This window comes from Brachyhypopomus gauderio, unplaced genomic scaffold (genome assembly GCF_052324685.1).
Source record: "Brachyhypopomus gauderio isolate BG-103 unplaced genomic scaffold, BGAUD_0.2 sc159, whole genome shotgun sequence".
Lineage (NCBI taxonomy): Eukaryota > Metazoa > Chordata > Actinopteri > Gymnotiformes > Hypopomidae > Brachyhypopomus > Brachyhypopomus gauderio.
Window position 1 is genome coordinate 140,176 of NW_027506980.1, and position 26,184 is coordinate 166,359.

A 26,184-nucleotide genomic window follows, 5' to 3' on the forward strand; every position below is an offset into this window, starting at 1 on the left:
ACATGAGTAAACTGATTTGTGGAGCTTTGTGGCACTTGGTACTGCTGAGATCAGGATCATTACAGAGTTCAGCAATTATTTTCCCAACTAGGTCATTGATACATTGGAATCCCCAATGTTTTCTGGAACAGAATAGGCTATGCCTTTCGGATGAGAATAAAAAAAGACTTCAAGAACCAAAAAAGAAGTTAAGCTGCCTTCAGCTGATGTACTCAGACTAAAGGGAAACACTTTAAATCCCAAGGTGAAATGCACATGCTCAAAATTTTATCAGGACAGAGTACATGTTTTACTTTGATATTAAGAGCGATCACTGGATTGTCTTCCAGTAAATTAATGTTTTCTTCCGCTACAAAACGTTTTTTCAACAACTATAAAGAGGCTATGCAACGAAACTGAGCTGGGATGTCAAGTGCCTTTAATGGTACCTTTTTGACCCCACTTCAAATGCTGCTGTTACCTGACCAGTTCGATTGTTAGTTTGCCAGATTCTCAATCTCTGGGATGTGAGATCATGCACCAGGTTTAGTGAATGTTTAAGGGTGAAGGTCTTTAATTTCTGCACAAATTCCACAAACATAGCTCAGGTCCTGCTCAACATGTCAACATGTGGCGACAGCAAGTGCCTTTGGGGTCCTACAAAAATCGCCCGGCTAGCTCAGTCGGTAGAGCATGAGACTCTTAATCTCAGGGTCGTGGGTTCGAGCCCCACGTTGGGCGAGAGGCTGATTTGTTTGAGTGAAATGTTGAAATTTAGTTAATCTGTTTGCACAAAATACGTCTAAAAAAGAAAAGAAAGGAACATACATCGTCCCTGGGTGGGCTCGAACCAGCATCCTTTCGGTTAACAGCCGAACGCGCTAACCGATTGCGCCACAGAGACCAGATGCTGCTGTGCTTACATAGTTCTTCCTCAAAAGAAAAACCCAACAAGCACATTCCTCCTGTTTGCTGGCTTTTGATGAAATGAGCCAATGCATAAAGGATGCAACATCAATGTCACTCACACTTTTCTGCTAGCTTGTCTAAAATTCGCCCTTCCTTCAATTTCTCACTTGTCAAGACCTGCAGGTCTTCAAACAAAAGGTCAGTTTGTAGACCCTTTTCCTGTCAAAGTTTTGATCCTTTTGTCCACCAGTCATCGGAATGTGTATGATTTTCACCAGTTTACACAGTGTAGCTCCCTTGCCTTCAGTTGCAGGGTTATGTCGTCTTAGATAAGACGCTTTTGAAATTATTTGTGAAAATGCACCCAAAACCTATTCAAAACAGATTTGATGGAAGCACTGCAGGAGCTGCTCCAAGACGCATTTTGTCCAGAAAATGTGCTATCATGAATGCATCCATATCACCAACACACATTTACAAACCAAACCATAGGCAATAAAATACATGAGTAAACTGATTTGTGGACCTTTGTGGCACTTGGTACTGCTGAGATCAGGATCATTACAGAGTTCAGCAATTATTTTCCCAACTAGGTCATTGATACATTGGAATCCCCAATGTTTTCTGGAACAGAATAGGCTATGCCTTTCGGATGAGAATAAAAAAAGACTTCAAGAACCAAAAAAGAAGTTAAGCTGCCTTCAGCTGATGTACTCAGACTAAAGGGAAACACTTTAAATCCCAAGGTGAAATGCACATGCTCAAAATTTTATCAGGACAGAGTACATGTTTTACTTTGATATTAAGAGCGATCACTGGATTGTCTTCCAGTAAATTAATGTTTTCTTCCGCTACAAAACATTTTTTCAACAACTATAAAGAGGCTATGCAACGAAACTGAGCTGGGATGTCAAGTGCCTTTAATGGTACCTTTTTGACCCCACTTCAAATGCTGCTGTTACCTGACCAGTTCGATTGTTAGTTTGCCAGATTCTCAATCTCTGGGATGTGAGATCATGCACCAGGTTTAGTGAATGTTTAAGGGTGAAGGTCTTTAATTTCTGCACAAATTCCACAAACATAGCTCAGGTCCTGCTCAACATGTCAACATGTGGCGACAGCAAGTGCCTTTGGGGTCCTACAAAAATCGCCCGGCTAGCTCAGTCGGTAGAGCATGAGACTCTTAATCTCAGGGTCGTGGGTTCGAGCCCCACGTTGGGCGAGAGGCTGATTTGTTTGAGTGAAATGTTGAAATTTAGTTAATCTGTTTGCACAAAATACGTCTAAAAAAGAAGAGAAAGGAACATACATCGTCCCTGGGTGGGCTCGAACCAGCATCCTTTCGGTTAACAGCCGAACGCGCTAACCGATTGCGCCACAGAGACCAGATGCTGCTGTGCTTACATAGTTCTTCCTCAAAAGAAAAACCCAACAAGCACATTCCTCCTGTTTGCTGGCTTTTGATGAAATGAGCCAATGCATAAAGGATGCAACATCAATGTCACTCACACTTTTCTGCTAGCTTGTCTAAAATTCGCCCTTCCTTCAATTTCTCACTTGTCAAGACCTGCAGGTCTTCAAACAAAAGGTCAGTTTGTAGACCCTTTTCCTGTCAAAGTTTTGATCCTTTTGTCCACCAGTCATCGGAATGTGTATGATTTTCACCAGTTTACACAGTGTAGCTCCCTTGCCTTCAGTTGCAGGGTTATGTCCTCTTAGATAAGACGCTTTTGAAATTATTTGTGAAAATGCACCCAAAACCTATTCAAAACAGATTTGATGGAAGCACTGCAGGAGCTGCTCCAAGACGCATTTTGTCCAGAAAATGTGCTATCATGAATGCATCCATATCACCAACACACATTTACAAACCAAACCATAGGCAATAAAATACATGAGTAAACTGATTTGTGGACCTTTGTGGCACTTGGTACTGCTGAGATCAGGATCATTACAGAGTTCAGCAATTATTTTCCCAACTAGGTCATTGATACATTGGAATCCCCAATGTTTTCTGGAACAGAATAGGCTATGCCTTTCGGATGAGAATAAAAAAAGACTTCAAGAACCAAAAAAGAAGTTAAGCTGCCTTCAGCTGATGCACTCAGACTAAAGGGAAACACTTTAAATCCCAAGGTGAAATGCACATGCTCAAAATTTTATCAGGACAGAGTACATGTTTTACTTTGATATTAAGAGCGATCACTGGATTGTCTTCCAGTAAATTAATGTTTTCTTCCGCTACAAAACGTTTTTTCAACAACTATAAAGAGGCTATGCAACGAAACTGAGCTGAGATGTCAAGTGCCTTTAATGGTACATTTTTGACCCCACTTCAAATGCTGCTGTTACCTGACCAGTTCGATTGTTAGTTTGCCAGATTCTCAATCTCTGGGATGTGAGATCATGCACCAGGTTTAGTGAATGTTTAAGGGTGAAGGTCTTTAGTTTCTGCACAAATTCCACAAACATAGCTCAGGTCCTGCTCAACATGTCAACATGTGGCGACAGCAAGTGCCTTTGGGGTCCTACAAAAATCGCCCGGCTAGCTCAGTCGGTAGAGCATGAGACTCTTAATCTCAGGGTCGTGGGTTCGAGCCCCACGTTGGGCGAGAGGCTGATTTGTTTGAGTGAAATGTTGAAATTTAGTTAATCTGTTTGCACAAAATACGTCTAAAAAAGAAGAGAAAGGAACATACATCGTCCCTGGGTGGGCTCGAACCACCATCCTTTCGGTTAACAGCCGAACGCGCTAACCGATTGCGCCACAGAGACCAGATGCTGCTGTGCTTACATAGTTCTTCCTCAAAAGAAAAACCCAACAAGCACATTCCTCCTGTTTGCTGGCTTTTGATGAAATGAGCCAATGCATAAAGGATGCAACATCAATGTCACTCACACTTTTCTGCTAGCTTGTCTAAAATTCGCCCTTCCTTTAATTTCTCACTTGTCAAGACCTGCAGGTCTTCAAACAAAAGGTCAGTTTGTAGACCCTTTTCCTGTCAAAGTTTTGATCCTTTTGTCCACCAGTCATCGGAATGTGTATGATTTTCACCAGTTTACACAGTGTAGCTCCCTTGCCTTCAGTTGCAGGGTTATGTCCTCTTAGATAAGACGCTTTTGAAATTATTTGTGAAAATGCACCCAAAACCTATTCAAAACAGATTTGATGGAAGCACTGCAGGAGCTGCTCCAAGACGCATTTTGTCCAGAAAATGTGCTATCATGAATGCATCCATATCACCAACACACATTTACAAACCAAACCATAGGCAATAAAATACATGAGTAAACTGATTTGTGGACCTTTGTGGCACTTGGTACTGCTGAGATCAGGATCATTACAGAGTTCAGCAATTATTTTCCCAACTAGGTCATTGATACATTGGAATCCCCAATGTTTTCTGGAACAGAATAGGCTATGCCTTTCGGATGAGAATAAAAAAAGACTTCAAGAACCAAAAAAGAAGTTAAGCTGCCTTCAGCTGATGTACTCAGACTAAAGGGAAACACTTTAAATCCCAAGGTGAAATGCACATGCTCAAAATTTTATCAGGACAGAGTACATGTTTTACTTTGATATTAAGAGCGATCACTGGATTGTCTTCCAGTAAATTAATGTTTTCTTCCGCTACAAAACGTTTTTTCAACAACTATAAAGAGGCTATGCAACGAAACTGAGCTGGGATGTCAAGTGCCTTTAATGGTACCTTTTTGACCCCACTTCAAATGCTGCTGTTACCTGACCAGTTCGATTGTTAGTTTGCCAGATTCTCAATCTCTGGGATGTGAGATCATGCACCAGGTTTAGTGAATGTTTAAGGGTGAAGGTCTTTAATTTCTGCACAAATTCCACAAACATAGCTCAGGTCCTGCTCAACATGTCAACATGTGGCGACAGCAAGTGCCTTTGGGGTCCTACAAAAATCGCCCGGCTAGCTCAGTCGGTAGAGCATGAGACTCTTAATCTCAGGGTCGTGGGTTCGAGCCCCACGTTGGGCGAGAGGCTGATTTGTTTGAGTGAAATGTTGAAATTTAGTTAATCTGTTTGCACAAAATACGTCTAAAAAAGAAGAGAAAGGAACATACATCGTCCCTGGGTGGGCTCGAACCAGCATCCTTTCGGTTAACAGCCGAACGCGCTAACCGATTGCGCCACAGAGACCAGATGCTGCTGTGCTTACATAGTTCTTCCTCAAAAGAAAAACCCAACAAGCACATTCCTCCTGTTTGCTGGCTTTTGATGAAATGAGCCAATGCATAAAGGATGCAACATCAATGTCACTCACACTTTTCTGCTAGCTTGTCTAAAATTCGCCCTTCCTTCAATTTCTCACTTGTCAAGACCTGCAGGTCTTCAAACAAAAGGTCAGTTTGTAGACCCTTTTCCTGTCAAAGTTTTGATCCTTTTGTCCACCAGTCATCGGAATGTGTATGATTTTCACCAGTTTACACAGTGTAGCTCCCTTGCCTTCAGTTGCAGGGTTATGTCCTCTTAGATAAGACGCTTTTGAAATTATTTGTGAAAATGCACCCAAAACCTATTCAAAACAGATTTGATGGAAGCACTGCAGGAGCTGCTCCAAGACGCATTTTGTCCAGAAAATGTGCTATCATGAATGCATCCATATCACCAACACACATTTACAAACCAAACCATAGGCAATAAAATACATGAGTAAACTGATTTGTGGACCTTTGTGGCACTTGGTACTGCTGAGATCAGGATCATTACAGAGTTCAGCAATTATTTTCCCAACTAGGTCATTGATACATTGGAATCCCCAATGTTTTCTGGAACAGAATAGGCTATGCCTTTCGGATGAGAATAAAAAAAGACTTCAAGAACCAAAAAAGAAGTTAAGCTGCCTTCAGCTGATGCACTCAGACTAAAGGGAAACACTTTAAATCCCAAGGTGAAATGCACATGCTCAAAATTTTATCAGGACAGAGTACATGTTTTACTTTGATATTAAGAGCGATCACTGGATTGTCTTCCAGTAAATTAATGTTTTCTTCCGCTACAAAACGTTTTTTCAACAACTATAAAGAGGCTATGCAACGAAACTGAGCTGAGATGTCAAGTGCCTTTAATGGTACATTTTTGACCCCACTTCAAATGCTGCTGTTACCTGACCAGTTCGATTGTTAGTTTGCCAGATTCTCAATCTCTGGGATGTGAGATCATGCACCAGGTTTAGTGAATGTTTAAGGGTGAAGGTCTTTAGTTTCTGCACAAATTCCACAAACATAGCTCAGGTCCTGCTCAACATGTCAACATGTGGCGACAGCAAGTGCCTTTGGGGTCCTACAAAAATCGCCCGGCTAGCTCAGTCGGTAGAGCATGAGTCTCTTAATCTCAGGGTCGTGGGTTCGAGCCCCACGTTGGGCGAGAGGCTGATTTGTTTGAGTGAAATGTTGAAATTTAGTTAATCTGTTTGCACAAAATACGTCTAAAAAAGAAGAGAAAGGAACATACATCGTCCCTGAGTGGGCTCGAACCACCATCCTTTCGGTTAACAGCCGAACGCGCTAACCGATTGCGCCACAGAGACCAGATGCTGCTGTGCTTACATAGTTCTTCCTCAAAAGAAAAACCCAACAAGCACATTCCTCCTGTTTGCTGTCTTTTGATGAAATGAGCCAATGCATAAAGGATGCAACATCAATGTCACTCACACTTTTCTGCTAGCTTGTCTAAAATTCGCCCTTCCTTCAATTTCTCACTTGTCAAGACCTGCAGGTCTTCAAACAAAAGGTCAGTTTGTAGACCCTTTTCCTGTCAAAGTTTTGATCCTTTTGTCCACCAGTCATCGGAATGTGTATGATTTTCACCAGTTTACACAGTGTAGCTCCCTTGCATTCAGTTGCAGGGTTATGTCCTCTTAGATAAGACGCTTTTCAAATTATTTGTGAAAATGCACCCAAAACCTATTCAAAACAGATTTGATGGAAGCACTGCAGGAGCTGCTCCAAGACGCATTTTGTCCAGAAAATGTGCTATCATGAATGCATACATATCACCAACACACATTTACAAACCAAACCATAGGCAATAAAATACATGAGTAAACTGATTTGTGGACCTTTGTGGCACTTGGTACTGCTGAGATCAGGATCATTACAGAGTTCAGCAATTATTTTCCCAACTAGGTCATTGATACATTGGAATCCCCAATGTTTTCTGGAACAGAATAGGCTATGCCTTTCGGATGAGAATAAAAAAAGACTTCAAGAACCAAAAAAGAAGTTAAGCTGCCTTCAGCTGATGTACTCAGACTAAAGGGAAACACTTTAAATCCCAAGGTGAAATGCACATGCTCAAAATTTTATCAGGACAGAGTACATGTTTTACTTTGATATTAAGAGCGATCACTGGATTGTCTTCCAGTAAATTAATGTTTTCTTCCGCTACAAAACGTTTTTTCAACAACTATAAAGAGGCTATGCAACGAAACTGAGCTGGGATGTCAAGTGCCTTTAATGGTACCTTTTTGACCCCACTTCAAATGCTGCTGTTACCTGACCAGTTCGATTGTTAGTTTGCCAGATTCTCAATCTCTGGGATGTGAGATCATGCACCAGGTTTAGTGAATGTTTAAGGGTGAAGGTCTTTAATTTCTGCACAAATTCCACAAACATAGCTCAGGTCCTGCTCAACATGTCAACATGTGGCGACAGCAAGTGCCTTTGGGGTCCTACAAAAATCGCCCGGCTAGCTCAGTCGGTAGAGCATGAGACTCTTAATCTCAGGGTCGTGGGTTCGAGCCCCACGTTGGGCGAGAGGCTGATTTGTTTGAGTGAAATGTTGAAATTTAGTTAATCTGTTTGCACAAAATACGTCTAAAAAAGAAGAGAAAGGAACATACATCGTCCCTGGGTGGGCTCGAACCACCATCCTTTCGGTTAACAGCCGAACGCGCTAACCGATTGCGCCACAGAGACCAGATGCTGCTGTGCTTACATAGTTCTTCCTCAAAAGAAAAACCCAACAAGCACATTCCTCCTGTTTGCTGGCTTTTGATGAAATGAGCCAATGCATAAAGGATGCAACATCAATGTCACTCACACTTTTCTGCTAGCTTGTCTAAAATTCGCCCTTCCTTTAATTTCTCACTTGTCAAGACCTGCAGGTCTTCAAACAAAAGGTCAGTTTGTAGACCCTTTTCCTGTCAAAGTTTTGATCCTTTTGTCCACCAGTCATCGGAATGTGTATGATTTTCACCAGTTTACACAGTGTAGCTCCCTTGCCTTCAGTTGCAGGGTTATGTCCTCTTAGATAAGACGCTTTTGAAATTATTTGTGAAAATGCACCCAAAACCTATTCAAAACAGATTTGATGGAAGCACTGCAGGAGCTGCTCCAAGACGCATTTTGTCCAGAAAATGTGCTATCATGAATGCATCCATATCACCAACACACATTTACAAACCAAACCATAGGCAATAAAATACATGAGTAAACTGATTTGTGGACCTTTGTGGCACTTGGTACTGCTGAGATCAGGATCATTACAGAGTTCAGCAATTATTTTCCCAACTAGGTCATTGATACATTGGAATCCCCAATGTTTTCTGGAACAGAATAGGCTATGCCTTTCGGATGAGAATAAAAAAAGACTTCAAGAACCAAAAAAGAAGTTAAGCTGCCTTCAGCTGATGTACTCAGACTAAAGGGAAACACTTTAAATCCCAAGGTGAAATGCACATGCTCAAAATTTTATCAGGACAGAGTACATGTTTTACTTTGATATTAAGAGCGATCACTGGATTGTCTTCCAGTAAATTAATGTTTTCTTCCGCTACAAAACGTTTTTTCAACAACTATAAAGAGGCTATGCAACGAAACTGAGCTGGGATGTCAAGTGCCTTTAATGGTACCTTTTTGACCCCACTTCAAATGCTGCTGTTACCTGACCAGTTCGATTGTTAGTTTGCCAGATTCTCAATCTCTGGGATGTGAGATCATGCACCAGGTTTAGTGAATGTTTAAGGGTGAAGGTCTTTAATTTCTGCACAAATTCCACAAACATAGCTCAGGTCCTGCTCAACATGTCAACATGTGGCGACAGCAAGTGCCTTTGGGGTCCTACAAAAATCGCCCGGCTAGCTCAGTCGGTAGAGCATGAGACTCTTAATCTCAGGGTCGTGGGTTCGAGCCCCACGTTGGGCGAGAGGCTGATTTGTTTGAGTGAAATGTTGAAATTTAGTTAATCTGTTTGCACAAAATACGTCTAAAAAAGAAGAGAAAGGAACATACATCGTCCCTGGGTGGGCTCGAACCACCATCCTTTCGGTTAACAGCCGAACGCGCTAACCGATTGCGCCACAGAGACCAGATGCTGCTGTGCTTACATAGTTCTTCCTCAAAAGAAAAACCCAACAAGCACATTCCTCCTGTTTGCTGTCTTTTGATGAAATGAGCCAATGCATAAAGGATGCAACATCAATGTCACTCACACTTTTCTGCTAGCTTGTCTAAAATTCGCCCTTCCTTCAATTTCTCACTTGTCAAGACCTGCAGGTCTTCAAACAAAAGGTCAGTTTGTAGACCCTTTTCCTGTCAAAGTTTTGATCCTTTTGTCCACCAGTCATCGGAATGTGTATGATTTTCACCAGTTTACACAGTGTAGCTCCCTTGCATTCAGTTGCAGGGTTATGTCCTCTTAGATAAGACGCTTTTCAAATTATTTGTGAAAATGCACCCAAAACCTATTCAAAACAGATTTGATGGAAGCACTGCAGGAGCTGCTCCAAGACGCATTTTGTCCAGAAAATGTGCTATCATGAATGCATACATATCACCAACACACATTTACAAACCAAACCATAGGCAATAAAATACATGAGTAAACTGATTTGTGGACCTTTGTGGCACTTGGTACTGCTGAGATCAGGATCATTACAGAGTTCAGCAATTATTTTCCCAACTAGGTCATTGATACATTGGAATCCCCAATGTTTTCTGGAACAGAATAGGCTATGCCTTTCGGATGAGAATAAAAAAAGACTTCAAGAACCAAAAAAGAAGTTAAGCTGCCTTCAGCTGATGTACTCAGACTAAAGGGAAACACTTTAAATCCCAAGGTGAAATGCACATGCTCAAAATTTTATCAGGACAGAGTACATGTTTTACTTTGATATTAAGAGCGATCACTGGATTGTCTTCCAGTAAATTAATGTTTTCTTCCGCTACAAAACGTTTTTTCAACAACTATAAAGAGGCTATGCAACGAAACTGAGCTGGGATGTCAAGTGCCTTTAATGGTACCTTTTTGACCCCACTTCAAATGCTGCTGTTACCTGACCAGTTCGATTGTTAGTTTGCCAGATTCTCAATCTCTGGGATGTGAGATCATGCACCAGGTTTAGTGAATGTTTAAGGGTGAAGGTCTTTAATTTCTGCACAAATTCCACAAACATAGCTCAGGTCCTGCTCAACATGTCAACATGTGGCGACAGCAAGTGCCTTTGGGGTCCTACAAAAATCGCCCGGCTAGCTCAGTCGGTAGAGCATGAGACTCTTAATCTCAGGGTCGTGGGTTCGAGCCCCACGTTGGGCGAGAGGCTGATTTGTTTGAGTGAAATGTTGAAATTTAGTTAATCTGTTTGCACAAAATACGTCTAAAAAAGAAGAGAAAGGAACATACATCGTCCCTGGGTGGGCTCGAACCACCATCCTTTCGGTTAACAGCCGAACGCGCTAACCGATTGCGCCACAGAGACCAGATGCTGCTGTGCTTACATAGTTCTTCCTCAAAAGAAAAACCCAACAAGCACATTCCTCCTGTTTGCTGGCTTTTGATGAAATGAGCCAATGCATAAAGGATGCAACATCAATGTCACTCACACTTTTCTGCTAGCTTGTCTAAAATTCGCCCTTCCTTCAATTTCTCACTTGTCAAGACCTCCAGGTCTTCAAACAAAAGGTCAGTTTGTAGACCCTTTTCCTGTCAAAGTTTTGATCCTTTTGTCCACCAGTCATCGGAATGTGTATGATTTTCACCAGTTTACACAGTGTAGCTCCCTTGCCTTCAGTTGCAGGGTTATGTCGTCTTAGATAAGACGCTTTTGAAATTATTTGTGAAAATGCACCCAAAACCTATTCAAAACAGATTTGATGGAAGCACTGCAGGAGCTGCTCCAAGACGCATTTTGTCCAGAAAATGTGCTATCATGAATGCATCCATATCACCAACACACATTTACAAACCAAACCATAGGCAATAAAATACATGAGTAAACTGATTTGTGGACCTTTGTGGCACTTGGTACTGCTGAGATCAGGATCATAACAGAGTTCAGCAATTATTTTCCCAACTAGGTCATTGATACATTGGAATCCCCAATGTTTTCTGGAACAGAATAGGCTATGCCTTTCGGATGAGAATAAAAAAAGACTTCAAGAACCAAAAAAGAAGTTAAGCTGCCTTCAGCTGATGTACTCAGACTAAAGGGAAACACTTTAAATCCCAAGGTGAAATGCACATGCTCAAAATTTTATCAGGACAGAGTACATGTTTTACTTTGATATTAAGAGCGATCACTGGATTGTCTTCCAGTAAATTAATGTTTTCTTCCGCTACAAAACGTTTTTTCAACAACTATAAAGAGGCTATGCAACGAAACTGAGCTGGGATGTCAAGTGCCTTTAATGGTACCTTTTTGACCCCACTTCAAATGCTGCTGTTACCTGACCAGTTCGATTGTTAGTTTGCCAGATTCTCAATCTCTGGGATGTGAGATCATGCACCAGGTTTAGTGAATGTTTAAGGGTGAAGGTCTTTAATTTCTGCACAAATTCCACAAACATAGCTCAGGTCCTGCTCAACATGTCAACATGTGGCGACAGCAAGTGCCTTTGGGGTCCTACAAAAATCGCCCGGCTAGCTCAGTCGGTAGAGCATGAGACTCTTAATCTCAGGGTCGTGGGTTCGAGCCCCACGTTGGGCGAGAGGCTGATTTGTTTGAGTGAAATGTTGAAATTTAGTTAATCTGTTTGCACAAAATACGTCTAAAAAAGAAGAGAAAGGAACATACATCGTCCCTGGGTGGGCTCGAACCACCATCCTTTCGGTTAACAGCCGAACGCGCTAACCGATTGCGCCACAGAGACCAGATGCTGCTGTGCTTACATAGTTCTTCCTCAAAAGAAAAACCCAACAAGCACATTCCTCCTGTTTGCTGGCTTTTGATGAAATGAGCCAATGCATAAAGGATGCAACATCAATGTCACTCACACTTTTCTGCTAGCTTGTCTAAAATTCGCCCTTCCTTCAATTTCTCACTTGTCAAGACCTCCAGGTCTTCAAACAAAAGGTCAGTTTGTAGACCCTTTTCCTGTCAAAGTTTTGATCCTTTTGTCCACCAGTCATCGGAATGTGTATGATTTTCACCAGTTTACACAGTGTAGCTCCCTTGCCTTCAGTTGCAGGGTTATGTCGTCTTAGATAAGACGCTTTTGAAATTATTTGTGAAAATGCACCCAAAACCTATTCAAAACAGATTTGATGGAAGCACTGCAGGAGCTGCTCCAAGACGCATTTTGTCCAGAAAATGTGCTATCATGAATGCATCCATATCACCAACACACATTTACAAACCAAACCATAGGCAATAAAATACATGAGTAAACTGATTTGTGGACCTTTGTGGCACTTGGTACTGCTGAGATCAGGATCATTACAGAGTTCAGCAATTATTTTCCCAACTAGGTCATTGATACATTGGAATCCCCAATGTTTTCTGGAACAGAATAGGCTATGCCTTTCGGATGAGAATAAAAAAAGACTTCAAGAACCAAAAAAGAAGTTAAGCTGCCTTCAGCTGATGTACTCAGACTAAAGGGAAACACTTTAAATCCCAAGGTGAAATGCACATGCTCAAAATTTTATCAGGACAGAGTACATGTTTTACTTTGATATTAAGAGCGATCACTGGATTGTCTTCCAGTAAATTAATGTTTTCTTCCGCTACAAAACGTTTTTTCAACAACTATAAAGAGGCTATGCAACGAAACTGAGCTGGGATGTCAAGTGCCTTTAATGGTACCTTTTTGACCCCACTTCAAATGCTGCTGTTACCTGACCAGTTCGATTGTTAGTTTGCCAGATTCTCAATCTCTGGGATGTGAGATCATGCACCAGGTTTAGTGAATGTTTAAGGGTGAAGGTCTTTAATTTCTGCACAAATTCCACAAACATAGCTCAGGTCCTGCTCAACATGTCAACATGTGGCGACAGCAAGTGCCTTTGGGGTCCTACAAAAATCGCCCGGCTAGCTCAGTCGGTAGAGCATGAGACTCTTAATCTCAGGGTCGTGGGTTCGAGCCCCACGTTGGGCGAGAGGCTGATTTGTTTGAGTGAAATGTTGAAATTTAGTTAATCTGTTTGCACAAAATACGTCTAAAAAAGAAGAGAAAGGAACATACATCGTCCCTGGGTGGGCTCGAACCACCATCCTTTCGGTTAACAGCCGAACGCGCTAACCGATTGCGCCACAGAGACCAGATGCTGCTGTGCTTACATAGTTCTTCCTCAAAAGAAAAACCCAACAAGCACATTCCTCCTGTTTGCTGGCTTTTGATGAAATGAGCCAATGCATAAAGGATGCAACATCAATGTCACTCACACTTTTCTGCTAGCTTGTCTAAAATTCGCCCTTCCTTCAATTTCTCACTTGTCAAGACCTCCAGGTCTTCAAACAAAAGGTCAGTTTGTAGACCCTTTTCCTGTCAAAGTTTTGATCCTTTTGTCCACCAGTCATCGGAATGTGTATGATTTTCACCAGTTTACACAGTGTAGCTCCCTTGCCTTCAGTTGCAGGGTTATGTCGTCTTAGATAAGACGCTTTTGAAATTATTTGTGAAAATGCACCCAAAACCTATTCAAAACAGATTTGATGGAAGCACTGCAGGAGCTGCTCCAAGACGCATTTTGTCCAGAAAATGTGCTATCATGAATGCATCCATATCACCAACACACATTTACAAACCAAACCATAGGCAATAAAATACATGAGTAAACTGATTTGTGGACCTTTGTGGCACTTGGTACTGCTGAGATCAGGATCATAACAGAGTTCAGCAATTATTTTCCCAACTAGGTCATTGATACATTGGAATCCCCAATGTTTTCTGGAACAGAATAGGCTATGCCTTTCGGATGAGAATAAAAAAAGACTTCAAGAACCAAAAAAGAAGTTAAGCTGCCTTCAGCTGATGTACTCAGACTAAAGGGAAACACTTTAAATCCCAAGGTGAAATGCACATGCTCAAAATTTTATCAGGACAGAGTACATGTTTTACTTTGATATTAAGAGCGATCACTGGATTGTCTTCCAGTAAATTAATGTTTTCTTCCGCTACAAAACGTTTTTTCAACAACTATAAAGAGGCTATGCAACGAAACTGAGCTGGGATGTCAAGTGCCTTTAATGGTACCTTTTTGACCCCACTTCAAATGCTGCTGTTACCTGACCAGTTCGATTGTTAGTTTGCCAGATTCTCAATCTCTGGGATGTGAGATCATGCACCAGGTTTAGTGAATGTTTAAGGGTGAAGGTCTTTAATTTCTGCACAAATTCCACAAACATAGCTCAGGTCCTGCTCAACATGTCAACATGTGGCGACAGCAAGTGCCTTTGGGGTCCTACAAAAATCGCCCGGCTAGCTCAGTCGGTAGAGCATGAGACTCTTAATCTCAGGGTCGTGGGTTCGAGCCCCACGTTGGGCGAGAGGCTGATTTGTTTGAGTGAAATGTTGAAATTTAGTTAATCTGTTTGCACAAAATACGTCTAAAAAAGAAGAGAAAGGAACATACATCGTCCCTGGGTGGGCTCGAACCACCATCCTTTCGGTTAACAGCCGAACGCGCTAACCGATTGCGCCACAGAGACCAGATGCTGCTGTGCTTACATAGTTCTTCCTCAAAAGAAAAACCCAACAAGCACATTCCTCCTGTTTGCTGGCTTTTGATGAAATGAGCCAATGCATAAAGGATGCAACATCAATGTCACTCACACTTTTCTGCTAGCTTGTCTAAAATTCGCCCTTCCTTCAATTTCTCACTTGTCAAGACCTCCAGGTCTTCAAACAAAAGGTCAGTTTGTAGACCCTTTTCCTGTCAAAGTTTTGATCCTTTTGTCCACCAGTCATCGGAATGTGTATGATTTTCACCAGTTTACACAGTGTAGCTCCCTTGCCTTCAGTTGCAGGGTTATGTCGTCTTAGATAAGACGCTTTTGAAATTATTTGTGAAAATGCACCCAAAACCTATTCAAAACAGATTTGATGGAAGCACTGCAGGAGCTGCTCCAAGACGCATTTTGTCCAGAAAATGTGCTATCATGAATGCATCCATATCACCAACACACATTTACAAACCAAACCATAGGCAATAAAATACATGAGTAAACTGATTTGTGGACCTTTGTGGCACTTGGTACTGCTGAGATCAGGATCATTACAGAGTTCAGCAATTATTTTCCCAACTAGGTCATTGATACATTGGAATCCCCAATGTTTTCTGGAACAGAATAGGCTATGCCTTTCGGATGAGAATAAAAAAAGACTTCAAGAACCAAAAAAGAAGTTAAGCTGCCTTCAGCTGATGTACTCAGACTAAAGGGAAACACTTTAAATCCCAAGGTGAAATGCACATGCTCAAAATTTTATCAGGACAGAGTACATGTTTTACTTTGATATTAAGAGCGATCACTGGATTGTCTTCCAGTAAATTAATGTTTTCTTCCGCTACAAAACGTTTTTTCAACAACTATAAAGAGGCTATGCAACGAAACTGAGCTGGGATGTCAAGTGCCTTTAATGGTACCTTTTTGACCCCACTTCAAATGCTGCTGTTACCTGACCAGTTCGATTGTTAGTTTGCCAGATTCTCAATCTCTGGGATGTGAGATCATGCACCAGGTTTAGTGAATGTTTAAGGGTGAAGGTCTTTAATTTCTGCACAAATTCCACAAACATAGCTCAGGTCCTGCTCAACATGTCAACATGTGGTGACAGCAAGTGCCTTTGGGGTCCTACAAAAATCGCCCGGCTAGCTCAGTCGGTAGAGCATGACACTCTTAATCTCAGGGTCGTGGGTTGGAGCCCCACGTTGGGCGAGAGGCTGATTTGTTTGAGTGAAATGTTGAAATTTAGTTAATCTGTTTGCACAAAATACGTCTAAAAAAGAAGAGAAAGGAACATACATCGTCCCTGGGTGGGCTCGAACCACCATCCTTTCGGTTAACAGCCGAACGCGCTAACCGATTGCGCCACAGAGACCAGATGCTGCTGTGCTTACATAGTTCTTCCTCAAAAGAAAAACCCAACAAGCACATTCCTCCTGTTTGCTGGCTTTTGATGAAATGAGCCAATGCATAAAGGATGCAACATCAATGTCACTCACACTTTTCTGCTAGCTTGTCTAAAATTCGCCCTTCCTTCAATTTCTCACTTGTCAAGACCTGCAGGTCTTCAAACAAAAGGTCAGTTTGTAGACCCTTTTCCTGTCAAAGTTTTGATCCTTTTGTCCACCAGTCATCGGAATGTGTATGATTTTCACCAGTTTACACAGTGTAGCTCCCTTGCCTTCAGTTGCAGGGTTATGTCGTCTTAGATAAGACGCTTTTGAAATTATTTGTGAAAATGCACCCAAAACCTATTCAAAACAGATTTGATGGAAGCACTGCAGGAGCTGCTCCAAGACGCATTTTGTCCAGAAAATGTGCTATCATGAATGCATCCATATCACCAACACACATTTACAAACCAAACCATAGGCAATAAAATACATGAGTAAACTGATTTGTGGACCTTTGTGGCACTTGGTACTGCTGAGATCAGGATCATTACAGAGTTCAGCAATTATTTTCCCAACTAGGTCATTGATACATTGGAATCCCCAATGTTTTCTGGAACAGAATAGGCTATGCCTTTCGGATGAGAATAAAAAAAGACTTCAAGAACCAAAAAAGAAGTTAAGCTGCCTTCAGCTGATGTACTCAGACTAAAGGGAAACACTTTAAATCCCAAGGTGAAATGCACATGCTCAAAATTTTATCAGGACAGAGTACATGTTTTACTTTGATATTAAGAGCGATCACTGGATTGTCTTCCAGTAAATTAATGTTTTCTTCCGCTACAAAACGTTTTTTCAACAACTATAAAGAGGCTATGCAACGAAACTGAGCTGGGATGTCAAGTGCCTTTAATGGTACCTTTTTGACCCCACTTCAAATGCTGCTGTTACCTGACCAGTTCGATTGTTAGTTTGCCAGATTCTCAATCTCTGGGATGTGAGATCATGCACCAGGTTTAGTGAATGTTTAAGGGTGAAGGTCTTTAATTTCTGCACAAATTCCACAAACATAGCTCAGGTCCTGCTCAACATGTCAACATGTGGTGACAGCAAGTGCCTTTGGGGTCCTACAAAAATCGCCCGGCTAGCTCAGTCGGTAGAGCATGACACTCTTAATCTCAGGGTCGTGGGTTGGAGCCCCACGTTGGGCGAGAGGCTGGTTTGTTTGAGTGAAATGTTGAAATTTAGTTAATCTGTTTGCACAAAATACGTCTAAAAAAGAAGAGAAAGGAACATACATCGTCCCTGGGTGGGCTCGAACCACCATCCTTTCGGTTAACAGCCGAACGCGCTAACCGATTGCGCCACAGAGACCAGATGCTGCTGTGCTTACATAGTTCTTCCTCAAAAGAAAAACCCAACAAGCACATTCCTCCTGTTTGCTGGCTTTTGATTAAATGAGCCAATGCATAAAGGATGCAACATCAATGTCACTCACACTTTTCTGCTAGCTTGTCTAAAATTCGCCCTTCCTTTAATTTCTCACTTGTCAAGACCTGCAGGTCTTCAAACAAAAGGTCAGTTTGTAGACCCTTTTCCTGTCAAAGTTTTGATCCTTTTGTCCACCAGTCATCGGAATGTGTATGATTTTCACCAGTTTACACAGTGTAGCTCCCTTGCCTTCAGTTGCAGGGTTATGTCCTCTTAGATAAGACGCTTTTGAAATTATTTGTGAAAATGCACCCAAAACCTATTCAAAACAGATTTGATGGAAGCACTGCAGGAGCTGCTCCAAGACGCATTTTGTCCAGAAAATGTGCTATCATGAATGCATCCATATCACCAACACACATTTACAAACCAAACCATAGGCAATAAAATACATGAGTAAACTGATTTGTGGACCTTTGTGGCACTTGGTACTGCTGAGATCAGGATCATTACAGAGTTCAGCAATTATTTTCCCAACTAGGTCATTGATACATTGGAATCCCCAATGTTTTCTGGAACAGAATAGGCTATGCCTTTCGGATGAGAATAAAAAAAGACTTCAAGAACCAAAAAAGAAGTTAAGCTGCCTTCAGCTGATGTACTCAGACTAAAGGGAAACACTTTAAATCCCAAGGTGAAATGCACATGGTCAAAATTTTATCAGGACAGAGTACATGTTTTACTTTGATATTAAGAGCGATCACTGGATTGTCTTCCAGTAAATTAATGTTTTCTTCCGCTACAAAACGTTTTTTCAACAACTATAAAGAGGCTATGCAACGAAACTGAGCTGGGATGTCAAGTGCCTTTAATGGTACCTTTTTGACCCCACTTCAAATGCTGCTGTTACCTGACCAGTTCGATTGTTGATTTGCCAGATTCTCAATCTCTGGGATGTGAGATCATGCACCAGGTTTAGTGAATGTTTAAGGGTGAAGGTCTTTAATTTCTGCACAAATTCCACAAACATAGCTCAGGTCCTGCTCAACATGTCAACATGTGGCGACAGCAAGTGCCTTTGGGGTCCTACAAAAATCGCCCGGCTAGCTCAGTCAGTAGAGCATGAGACTCTTAATCTCAGGGTCATGGGTTCGAGCCCCATGTTGGGCGAGAGGCTGATTTGTTTGAGTGAAATGTTGAAATTTAGTTAATCTGTTTGCACAAAATACGTCTAAAAAAGAAGAGAAAGGAACATACATCGTCCCTGGGTGGGCTCGAACCACCATCCTTTCGGTTAACAGCCGAACGCGCTAACCGATTGCGCCACAGAGACCAGATGCTGCTGTGCTTACATAGTTCTTCCTCAAAAGAAAAACCCAACAAGCACATTCCTCCTGTTTGCTGGCTTTTGATGAAATGAGCCAATGCATAAAGGATGCAACATCAATGTCACTCACACTTTTCTGCTAGCTTGTCTAAAATTCGCCCTTCCTTCAATTTCTCACTTGTCAAGACCTGCAGGTCTTCAAACAAAAGGTCAGTTTGTAGACCCTTTTCCTGTCAAAGTTTTGATCCTTTTGTCCACCAGTCATCGGAATGTGTATGATTTTCACCAGTTTACACAGTGTAGCTCCCTTGCCTTCAGTTGCAGGGTTATGTCGTCTTAGATAAGACGCTTTTGAAATTATTTGTGAAAATGCACCCAAAACCTATTCAAAACAGATTTGATGGAAGCACTGCAGGAGCTGCTCCAAGACGCATTTTGTCCAGAAAATGTGCTATCATGAATGCATCCATATCACCAACACACATTTACAAACCAAACCATAGGCAATAAAATACATGAGTAAACTGATTTGTGGACCTTTGTGGCACTTGGTACTGCTGAGATCAGGATCATTACAGAGTTCAGCAATTATTTTCCCAACTAGGTCATTGATACATTGGAATCCCCAATGTTTTCTGGAACAGAATAGGCTATGCCTTTCGGATGAGAATAAAAAAAGACTTCAAGAACCAAAAAAGAAGTTAAGCTGCCTTCAGCTGATGTACTCAGACTAAAGGGAAACACTTTAAATCCCAAGGTGAAATGCACATGCTCAAAATTTTATCAGGACAGAGTACATGTTTTACTTTGATATTAAGAGCGATCACTGGATTGTCTTCCAGTAAATTAATGTTTTCTTCCGCTACAAAACGTTTTTTCAACAACTATAAAGAGGCTATGCAACGAAACTGAGCTGGGATGTCAAGTGCCTTTAATGGTACCTTTTTGACCCCACTTCAAATGCTGCTGTTACCTGACCAGTTCGATTGTTAGTTTGCCAGATTCTCAATCTCTGGGATGTGAGATCATGCACCAGGTTTAGTGAATGTTTAAGGGTGAAGGTCTTTAATTTCTGCACAAATTCCACAAACATAGCTCAGGTCCTGCTCAACATGTCAACATGTGGCGACAGCAAGTGCCTTTGGGGTCCTACAAAAATCGCCCGGCTAGCTCAGTCGGTAGAGCATGAGACTCTTAATCTCAGGGTCGTGGGTTCGAGCCCCACGTTGGGCGAGAGGCTGATTTGTTTGAGTGAAATGTTGAAATTTAGTTAATCTGTTTGCACAAAATACGTCTAAAAAAGAAAAGAAAGGAACATACATCGTCCCTGGGTGGGCTCGAACCAGCATCCTTTCGGTTAACAGCCGAACGCGCTAACCGATTGCGCCACAGAGACCAGATGCTGCTGTGCTTACATAGTTCTTCCTCAAAAGAAAAACCCAACAAGCACATTCCTCCTGTTTGCTGGCTTTTGATGAAATGAGCCAATGCATAAAGGATGCAACATCAATGTCACTCACACTTTTCTGCTAGCTTGTCTAAAATTCGCCCTTCCTTCAATTTCTCACTTGTCAAGACCTGCAGGTCTTCAAACAAAAGGTCAGTTTGTAGACCCTTTTCCTGTCAAAGTTTTGATCCTTTTGTCCACCAGTCATCGGAATGTGTATGATTTTCACCAGTTTACACAGTGTAGCTCCCTTGCCTTCAGTTGCAGGGTTATGTCGTCTTAGATAAGACGCTTTTGAAATTATTTGTGAAAATGCACCCAAAACCTATTCAAAACAGATTTGATGGAAGCACTGCAGGAGCTGCTCCAAGACGCATTTTGTCCAGAAAATGTGCTATCATGAATGCATCCATATCACCAACACACATTTACAAACCAAACCATAGGCAATAAAATACATGAGTAAACTGATTTGTGGACCTTTGTGGCACTTGGTACTGCTGAGATCAGGATCATTACAGAGTTCAGCAATTATTTTCCCAACTAGGTCATTGATACATTGGAATCCCCAATGTTTTCTGGAACAGAATAGGCTATGCCTTTCGGATGAGAATAAAAAAAGACTTCAAGAACCAAAAAAGAAGTTAAGCTGCCTTCAGCTGATGTACTCAGACTAAAGGGAAACACTTTAAATCCCAAGGTGAAATGCACATGCTCAAAATTTTATCAGGACAGAGTACATGTTTTACTTTGATATTAAGAGCGATCACTGGATTGTCTTCCAGTAAATTAATGTTTTCTTCCGCTACAAAACGTTTTTTCAACAACTATAAAGAGGCTATGCAACGAAACTGAGCTGGGATGTCAAGTGCCTTTAATGGTACCTTTTTGACCCCACTTCAAATGCTGCTGTTACCTGACCAGTTCGATTGTTAGTTTGCCAGATTCTCAATCTCTGGGATGTGAGATCATGCACCAGGTTTAGTGAATGTTTAAGGGTGAAGGTCTTTAATTTCTGCACAAATTCCACAAACATAGCTCAGGTCCTGCTCAACATGTCAACATGTGGCGACAGCAAGTGCCTTTGGGGTCCTACAAAAATCGCCCGGCTAGCTCAGTCGGTAGAGCATGAGACTCTTAATCTCAGGGTCGTGGGTTCGAGCCCCACGTTGGGCGAGAGGCTGATTTGTTTGAGTGAAATGTTGAAATTTAGTTAATCTGTTTGCACAAAATACGTCTAAAAAAGAAGAGAAAGGAACATACATCGTCCCTGGGTGGGCTCGAACCAGCATCCTTTCGGTTAACAGCCGAACGCGCTAACCGATTGCGCCACAGAGACCAGATGCTGCTGTGCTTACATAGTTCTTCCTCAAAAGAAAAACCCAACAAGCACATTCCTCCTGTTTGCTGGCTTTTGATGAAATGAGCCAATGCATAAAGGATGCAACATCAATGTCACTCACACTTTTCTGCTAGCTTGTCTAAAATTCGCCCTTCCTTCAATTTCTCACTTGTCAAGACCTGCAGGTCTTCAAACAAAAGGTCAGTTTGTAGACCCTTTTCCTGTCAAAGTTTTGATCCTTTTGTCCACCAGTCATCGGAATGTGTATGATTTTCACCAGTTTACACAGTGTAGCTCCCTTGCCTTCAGTTGCAGGGTTATGTCCTCTTAGATAAGACGCTTTTGAAATTATTTGTGAAAATGCACCCAAAACCTATTCAAAACAGATTTGATGGAAGCACTGCAGGAGCTGCTCCAAGACGCATTTTGTCCAGAAAATGTGCTATCATGAATGCATCCATATCACCAACACACATTTACAAACCAAACCATAGGCAATAAAATACATGAGTAAACTGATTTGTGGACCTTTGTGGCACTTGGTACTGCTGAGATCAGGATCATTACAGAGTTCAGCAATTATTTTCCCAACTAGGTCATTGATACATTGGAATCCCCAATGTTTTCTGGAACAGAATAGGCTATGCCTTTCGGATGAGAATAAAAAAAGACTTCAAGAACCAAAAAAGAAGTTAAGCTGCCTTCAGCTGATGCACTCAGACTAAAGGGAAACACTTTAAATCCCAAGGTGAAATGCACATGCTCAAAATTTTATCAGGACAGAGTACATGTTTTACTTTGATATTAAGAGCGATCACTGGATTGTCTTCCAGTAAATTAATGTTTTCTTCCGCTACAAAACGTTTTTTCAACAACTATAAAGAGGCTATGCAACGAAACTGAGCTGAGATGTCAAGTGCCTTTAATGGTACATTTTTGACCCCACTTCAAATGCTGCTGTTACCTGACCAGTTCGATTGTTAGTTTGCCAGATTCTCAATCTCTGGGATGTGAGATCATGCACCAGGTTTAGTGAATGTTTAAGGGTGAAGGTCTTTAGTTTCTGCACAAATTCCACAAACATAGCTCAGGTCCTGCTCAACATGTCAACATGTGGCGACAGCAAGTGCCTTTGGGGTCCTACAAAAATCGCCCGGCTAGCTCAGTCGGTAGAGCATGAGACTCTTAATCTCAGGGTCGTGGGTTCGAGCCCCACGTTGGGCGAGAGGCTGATTTGTTTGAGTGAAATGTTGAAATTTAGTTAATCTGTTTGCACAAAATACGTCTAAAAAAGAAGAGAAAGGAACATACATCGTCCCTGGGTGGGCTCGAACCAGCATCCTTTCGGTTAACAGCCGAACGCGCTAACCGATTGCGCCACAGAGACCAGATGCTGCTGTGCTTACATAGTTCTTCCTCAAAAGAAAAACCCAACAAGCACATTCCTCCTGTTTGCTGGCTTTTGATGAAATGAGCCAATGCATAAAGGATGCAACATCAATGTCACTCACACTTTTCTGCTAGCTTGTCTAAAATTCGCCCTTCCTTCAATTTCTCACTTGTCAAGACCTGCAGGTCTTCAAACAAAAGGTCAGTTTGTAGACCCTTTTCCTGTCAAAGTTTTGATCCTTTTGTCCACCAGTCATCGGAATGTGTATGATTTTCACCAGTTTACACAGTGTAGCTCCCTTGCCTTCAGTTGCAGGGTTATGTCCTCTTAGATAAGACGCTTTTGAAATTATTTGTGAAAATGCACCCAAAACCTATTCAAAACAGATTTGATGGAAGCACTGCAGGAGCTGCTCCAAGACGCATTTTGTCCAGAAAATGTGCTATCATGAATGCATCCATATCACCAACACACATTTACAAACCAAACCATAGGCAATAAAATACATGAGTAAACTGATTTGTGGACCTTTGTGGCACTTGGTACTGCTGAGATCAGGATCATTACAGAGTTCAGCAATTATTTTCCCAACTAGGTCATTGATACATTGGAATCCCCAATGTTTTCTGGAACAGAATAGGCTATGCCTTTCGGATGAGAATAAAAAAAGACTTCAAGAACCAAAAAAGAAGTTAAGCTGCCTTCAGCTGATGCACTCAGACTAAAGGGAAACACTTTAAATCCCAAGGTGAAATGCACATGCTCAAAATTTTATCAGGACAGAGTACATGTTTTACTTTGATATTAAGAGCGATCACTGGATTGTCTTCCAGTAAATTAATGTTTTCTTCCGCTACAAAACGTTTTTTCAACAACTATAAAGAGGCTATGCAACGAAACTGAGCTGGGATGTCAAGTGCCTTTAATGGTACATTTTTGACCCCACTTCAAATGCTGCTGTTACCTGACCAGTTCGATTGTTAGTTTGCCAGATTCTCAATCTCTGGGATGTGAGATCATGCACCAGGTTTAGTGAATGTTTAAGGGTGAAGGTCTTTAGTTTCTGCACAAATTCCACAAACATAGCTCAGGTCCTGCTCAACATGTCAACATGTGGCGACAGCAAGTGCCTTTGGGGTCCTACAAAAATCGCCCGGCTAGCTCAGTCGGTAGAGCATGAGTCTCTTAATCTCAGGGTCGTGGGTTCGAGCCCCACGTTGGGCGAGAGGCTGATTTGTTTGAGTGAAATGTTGAAATTTAGTTAATCTGTTTGCACAAAATACGTCTAAAAAAGAAGAGAAAGGAACATACATCGTCCCTGAGTGGGCTCGAACCACCATCCTTTCGGTTAACAGCCGAACGCGCTAACCGATTGCGCCACAGAGACCAGATGCTGCTGTGCTTACATAGTTCTTCCTCAAAAGAAAAACCCAACAAGCACATTCCTCCTGTTTGCTGTCTTTTGATGAAATGAGCCAATGCATAAAGGATGCAACATCAATGTCACTCACACTTTTCTGCTAGCTTGTCTAAAATTCGCCCTTCCTTCAATTTCTCACTTGTCAAGACCTGCAGGTCTTCAAACAAAAGGTCAGTTTGTAGACCCTTTTCCTGTCAAAGTTTTGATCCTTTTGTCCACCAGTCATCGGAATGTGTATGATTTTCACCAGTTTACACAGTGTAGCTCCCTTGCATTCAGTTGCAGGGTTATGTCCTCTTAGATAAGACGCTTTTCAAATTATTTGTGAAAATGCACCCAAAACCTATTCAAAACAGATTTGATGGAAGCACTGCAGGAGCTGCTCCAAGACGCATTTTGTCCAGAAAATGTGCTATCATGAATGCATACATATCACCAACACACATTTACAAACCAAACCATAGGCAATAAAATACATGAGTAAACTGATTTGTGGACCTTTGTGGCACTTGGTACTGCTGAGATCAGGATCATTACAGAGTTCAGCAATTATTTTCCCAACTAGGTCATTGATACATTGGAATCCCCAATGTTTTCTGGAACAGAATAGGCTATGCCTTTCGGATGAGAATAAAAAAAGACTTCAAGAACCAAAAAAGAAGTTAAGCTGCCTTCAGCTGATGTACTCAGACTAAAGGGAAACACTTTAAATCCCAAGGTGAAATGCACATGCTCAAAATTTTATCAGGACAGAGTACATGTTTTACTTTGATATTAAGAGCGATCACTGGATTGTCTTCCAGTAAATTAATGTTTTCTTCCGCTACAAAACGTTTTTTCAACAACTATAAAGAGGCTATGCAACGAAACTGAGCTGGGATGTCAAGTGCCTTTAATGGTACCTTTTTGACCCCACTTCAAATGCTGCTGTTACCTGACCAGTTCGATTGTTAGTTTGCCAGATTCTCAATCTCTGGGATGTGAGATCATGCACCAGGTTTAGTGAATGTTTAAGGGTGAAGGTCTTTAATTTCTGCACAAATTCCACAAACATAGCTCAGGTCCTGCTCAACATGTCAACATGTGGCGACAGCAAGTGCCTTTGGGGTCCTACAAAAATCGCCCGGCTAGCTCAGTCGGTAGAGCATGAGACTCTTAATCTCAGGGTCGTGGGTTCGAGCCCCACGTTGGGCGAGAGGCTGATTTGTTTGAGTGAAATGTTGAAATTTAGTTAATCTGTTTGCACAAAATACGTCTAAAAAAGAAGAGAAAGGAACATACATCGTCCCTGGGTGGGCTCGAACCACCATCCTTTCGGTTAACAGCCGAACGCGCTAACCGATTGCGCCACAGAGACCAGATGCTGCTGTGCTTACATAGTTCTTCCTCAAAAGAAAAACCCAACAAGCACATTCCTCCTGTTTGCTGGCTTTTGATGAAATGAGCCAATGCATAAAGGATGCAACATCAATGTCACTCACACTTTTCTGCTAGCTTGTCTAAAATTCGCCCTTCCTTTAATTTCTCACTTGTCAAGACCTGCAGGTCTTCAAACAAAAGGTCAGTTTGTAGACCCTTTTCCTGTCAAAGTTTTGATCCTTTTGTCCACCAGTCATCGGAATGTGTATGATTTTCACC

The 26,184-nt window shown here is 41.7% G+C and overlaps 27 non-coding genes across 27 annotated transcripts; 16 read left to right on the top strand and 11 right to left on the bottom strand.

The window, feature by feature from the left end:
- Window positions 1-647: 647 nt before the first annotated feature.
- On the top strand, window positions 648-720 carry trnak-cuu (transfer RNA lysine (anticodon CUU)). The gene has a single exon. It is a non-coding gene; the product is annotated as a tRNA-Lys (tRNA).
- A 1,317-nt stretch (window positions 721-2,037) lies between these two features.
- On the top strand, window positions 2,038-2,110 carry trnak-cuu (transfer RNA lysine (anticodon CUU)). Its single transcript has one exon. It is a non-coding gene; the product is annotated as a tRNA-Lys (tRNA).
- A 1,317-nt stretch (window positions 2,111-3,427) lies between these two features.
- Window positions 3,428-3,500, top strand: trnak-cuu (transfer RNA lysine (anticodon CUU)). Its single transcript has one exon. It is a non-coding gene; the product is annotated as a tRNA-Lys (tRNA).
- An 89-nt stretch (window positions 3,501-3,589) lies between these two features.
- Window positions 3,590-3,663, bottom strand: trnan-guu (transfer RNA asparagine (anticodon GUU)). Its single transcript has one exon. It is a non-coding gene; the product is annotated as a tRNA-Asn (tRNA).
- Window positions 3,664-4,817: 1,154 nt separating this feature from the next.
- trnak-cuu (transfer RNA lysine (anticodon CUU)) lies at window positions 4,818-4,890 on the top strand. The gene has a single exon. It is a non-coding gene; the product is annotated as a tRNA-Lys (tRNA).
- Window positions 4,891-6,207: 1,317 nt separating this feature from the next.
- Window positions 6,208-6,280, top strand: trnak-cuu (transfer RNA lysine (anticodon CUU)). The gene has a single exon. It is a non-coding gene; the product is annotated as a tRNA-Lys (tRNA).
- Window positions 6,281-7,597: 1,317 nt separating this feature from the next.
- Window positions 7,598-7,670, top strand: trnak-cuu (transfer RNA lysine (anticodon CUU)). Its single transcript has one exon. It is a non-coding gene; the product is annotated as a tRNA-Lys (tRNA).
- An 89-nt stretch (window positions 7,671-7,759) lies between these two features.
- On the bottom strand, window positions 7,760-7,833 carry trnan-guu (transfer RNA asparagine (anticodon GUU)). The gene has a single exon. It is a non-coding gene; the product is annotated as a tRNA-Asn (tRNA).
- A 1,154-nt stretch (window positions 7,834-8,987) lies between these two features.
- trnak-cuu (transfer RNA lysine (anticodon CUU)) lies at window positions 8,988-9,060 on the top strand. Its single transcript has one exon. It is a non-coding gene; the product is annotated as a tRNA-Lys (tRNA).
- An 89-nt stretch (window positions 9,061-9,149) lies between these two features.
- On the bottom strand, window positions 9,150-9,223 carry trnan-guu (transfer RNA asparagine (anticodon GUU)). The gene has a single exon. It is a non-coding gene; the product is annotated as a tRNA-Asn (tRNA).
- Window positions 9,224-10,377: 1,154 nt separating this feature from the next.
- Window positions 10,378-10,450, top strand: trnak-cuu (transfer RNA lysine (anticodon CUU)). The gene has a single exon. It is a non-coding gene; the product is annotated as a tRNA-Lys (tRNA).
- An 89-nt stretch (window positions 10,451-10,539) lies between these two features.
- On the bottom strand, window positions 10,540-10,613 carry trnan-guu (transfer RNA asparagine (anticodon GUU)). The gene has a single exon. It is a non-coding gene; the product is annotated as a tRNA-Asn (tRNA).
- Window positions 10,614-11,767: 1,154 nt separating this feature from the next.
- On the top strand, window positions 11,768-11,840 carry trnak-cuu (transfer RNA lysine (anticodon CUU)). Its single transcript has one exon. It is a non-coding gene; the product is annotated as a tRNA-Lys (tRNA).
- An 89-nt stretch (window positions 11,841-11,929) lies between these two features.
- Window positions 11,930-12,003, bottom strand: trnan-guu (transfer RNA asparagine (anticodon GUU)). The gene has a single exon. It is a non-coding gene; the product is annotated as a tRNA-Asn (tRNA).
- A 1,154-nt stretch (window positions 12,004-13,157) lies between these two features.
- trnak-cuu (transfer RNA lysine (anticodon CUU)) lies at window positions 13,158-13,230 on the top strand. The gene has a single exon. It is a non-coding gene; the product is annotated as a tRNA-Lys (tRNA).
- Window positions 13,231-13,319: 89 nt separating this feature from the next.
- Window positions 13,320-13,393, bottom strand: trnan-guu (transfer RNA asparagine (anticodon GUU)). Its single transcript has one exon. It is a non-coding gene; the product is annotated as a tRNA-Asn (tRNA).
- A 1,154-nt stretch (window positions 13,394-14,547) lies between these two features.
- On the top strand, window positions 14,548-14,620 carry trnak-cuu (transfer RNA lysine (anticodon CUU)). Its single transcript has one exon. It is a non-coding gene; the product is annotated as a tRNA-Lys (tRNA).
- An 89-nt stretch (window positions 14,621-14,709) lies between these two features.
- On the bottom strand, window positions 14,710-14,783 carry trnan-guu (transfer RNA asparagine (anticodon GUU)). Its single transcript has one exon. It is a non-coding gene; the product is annotated as a tRNA-Asn (tRNA).
- A 1,316-nt stretch (window positions 14,784-16,099) lies between these two features.
- trnan-guu (transfer RNA asparagine (anticodon GUU)) lies at window positions 16,100-16,173 on the bottom strand. Its single transcript has one exon. It is a non-coding gene; the product is annotated as a tRNA-Asn (tRNA).
- A 1,316-nt stretch (window positions 16,174-17,489) lies between these two features.
- Window positions 17,490-17,563, bottom strand: trnan-guu (transfer RNA asparagine (anticodon GUU)). The gene has a single exon. It is a non-coding gene; the product is annotated as a tRNA-Asn (tRNA).
- Window positions 17,564-18,879: 1,316 nt separating this feature from the next.
- trnan-guu (transfer RNA asparagine (anticodon GUU)) lies at window positions 18,880-18,953 on the bottom strand. The gene has a single exon. It is a non-coding gene; the product is annotated as a tRNA-Asn (tRNA).
- Window positions 18,954-20,107: 1,154 nt separating this feature from the next.
- On the top strand, window positions 20,108-20,180 carry trnak-cuu (transfer RNA lysine (anticodon CUU)). The gene has a single exon. It is a non-coding gene; the product is annotated as a tRNA-Lys (tRNA).
- A 1,317-nt stretch (window positions 20,181-21,497) lies between these two features.
- trnak-cuu (transfer RNA lysine (anticodon CUU)) lies at window positions 21,498-21,570 on the top strand. Its single transcript has one exon. It is a non-coding gene; the product is annotated as a tRNA-Lys (tRNA).
- A 1,317-nt stretch (window positions 21,571-22,887) lies between these two features.
- On the top strand, window positions 22,888-22,960 carry trnak-cuu (transfer RNA lysine (anticodon CUU)). The gene has a single exon. It is a non-coding gene; the product is annotated as a tRNA-Lys (tRNA).
- Window positions 22,961-24,277: 1,317 nt separating this feature from the next.
- trnak-cuu (transfer RNA lysine (anticodon CUU)) lies at window positions 24,278-24,350 on the top strand. The gene has a single exon. It is a non-coding gene; the product is annotated as a tRNA-Lys (tRNA).
- A 1,317-nt stretch (window positions 24,351-25,667) lies between these two features.
- trnak-cuu (transfer RNA lysine (anticodon CUU)) lies at window positions 25,668-25,740 on the top strand. The gene has a single exon. It is a non-coding gene; the product is annotated as a tRNA-Lys (tRNA).
- Window positions 25,741-25,829: 89 nt separating this feature from the next.
- trnan-guu (transfer RNA asparagine (anticodon GUU)) lies at window positions 25,830-25,903 on the bottom strand. Its single transcript has one exon. It is a non-coding gene; the product is annotated as a tRNA-Asn (tRNA).
- Between the last annotated feature and the right edge of the window lie 281 nt (window positions 25,904-26,184).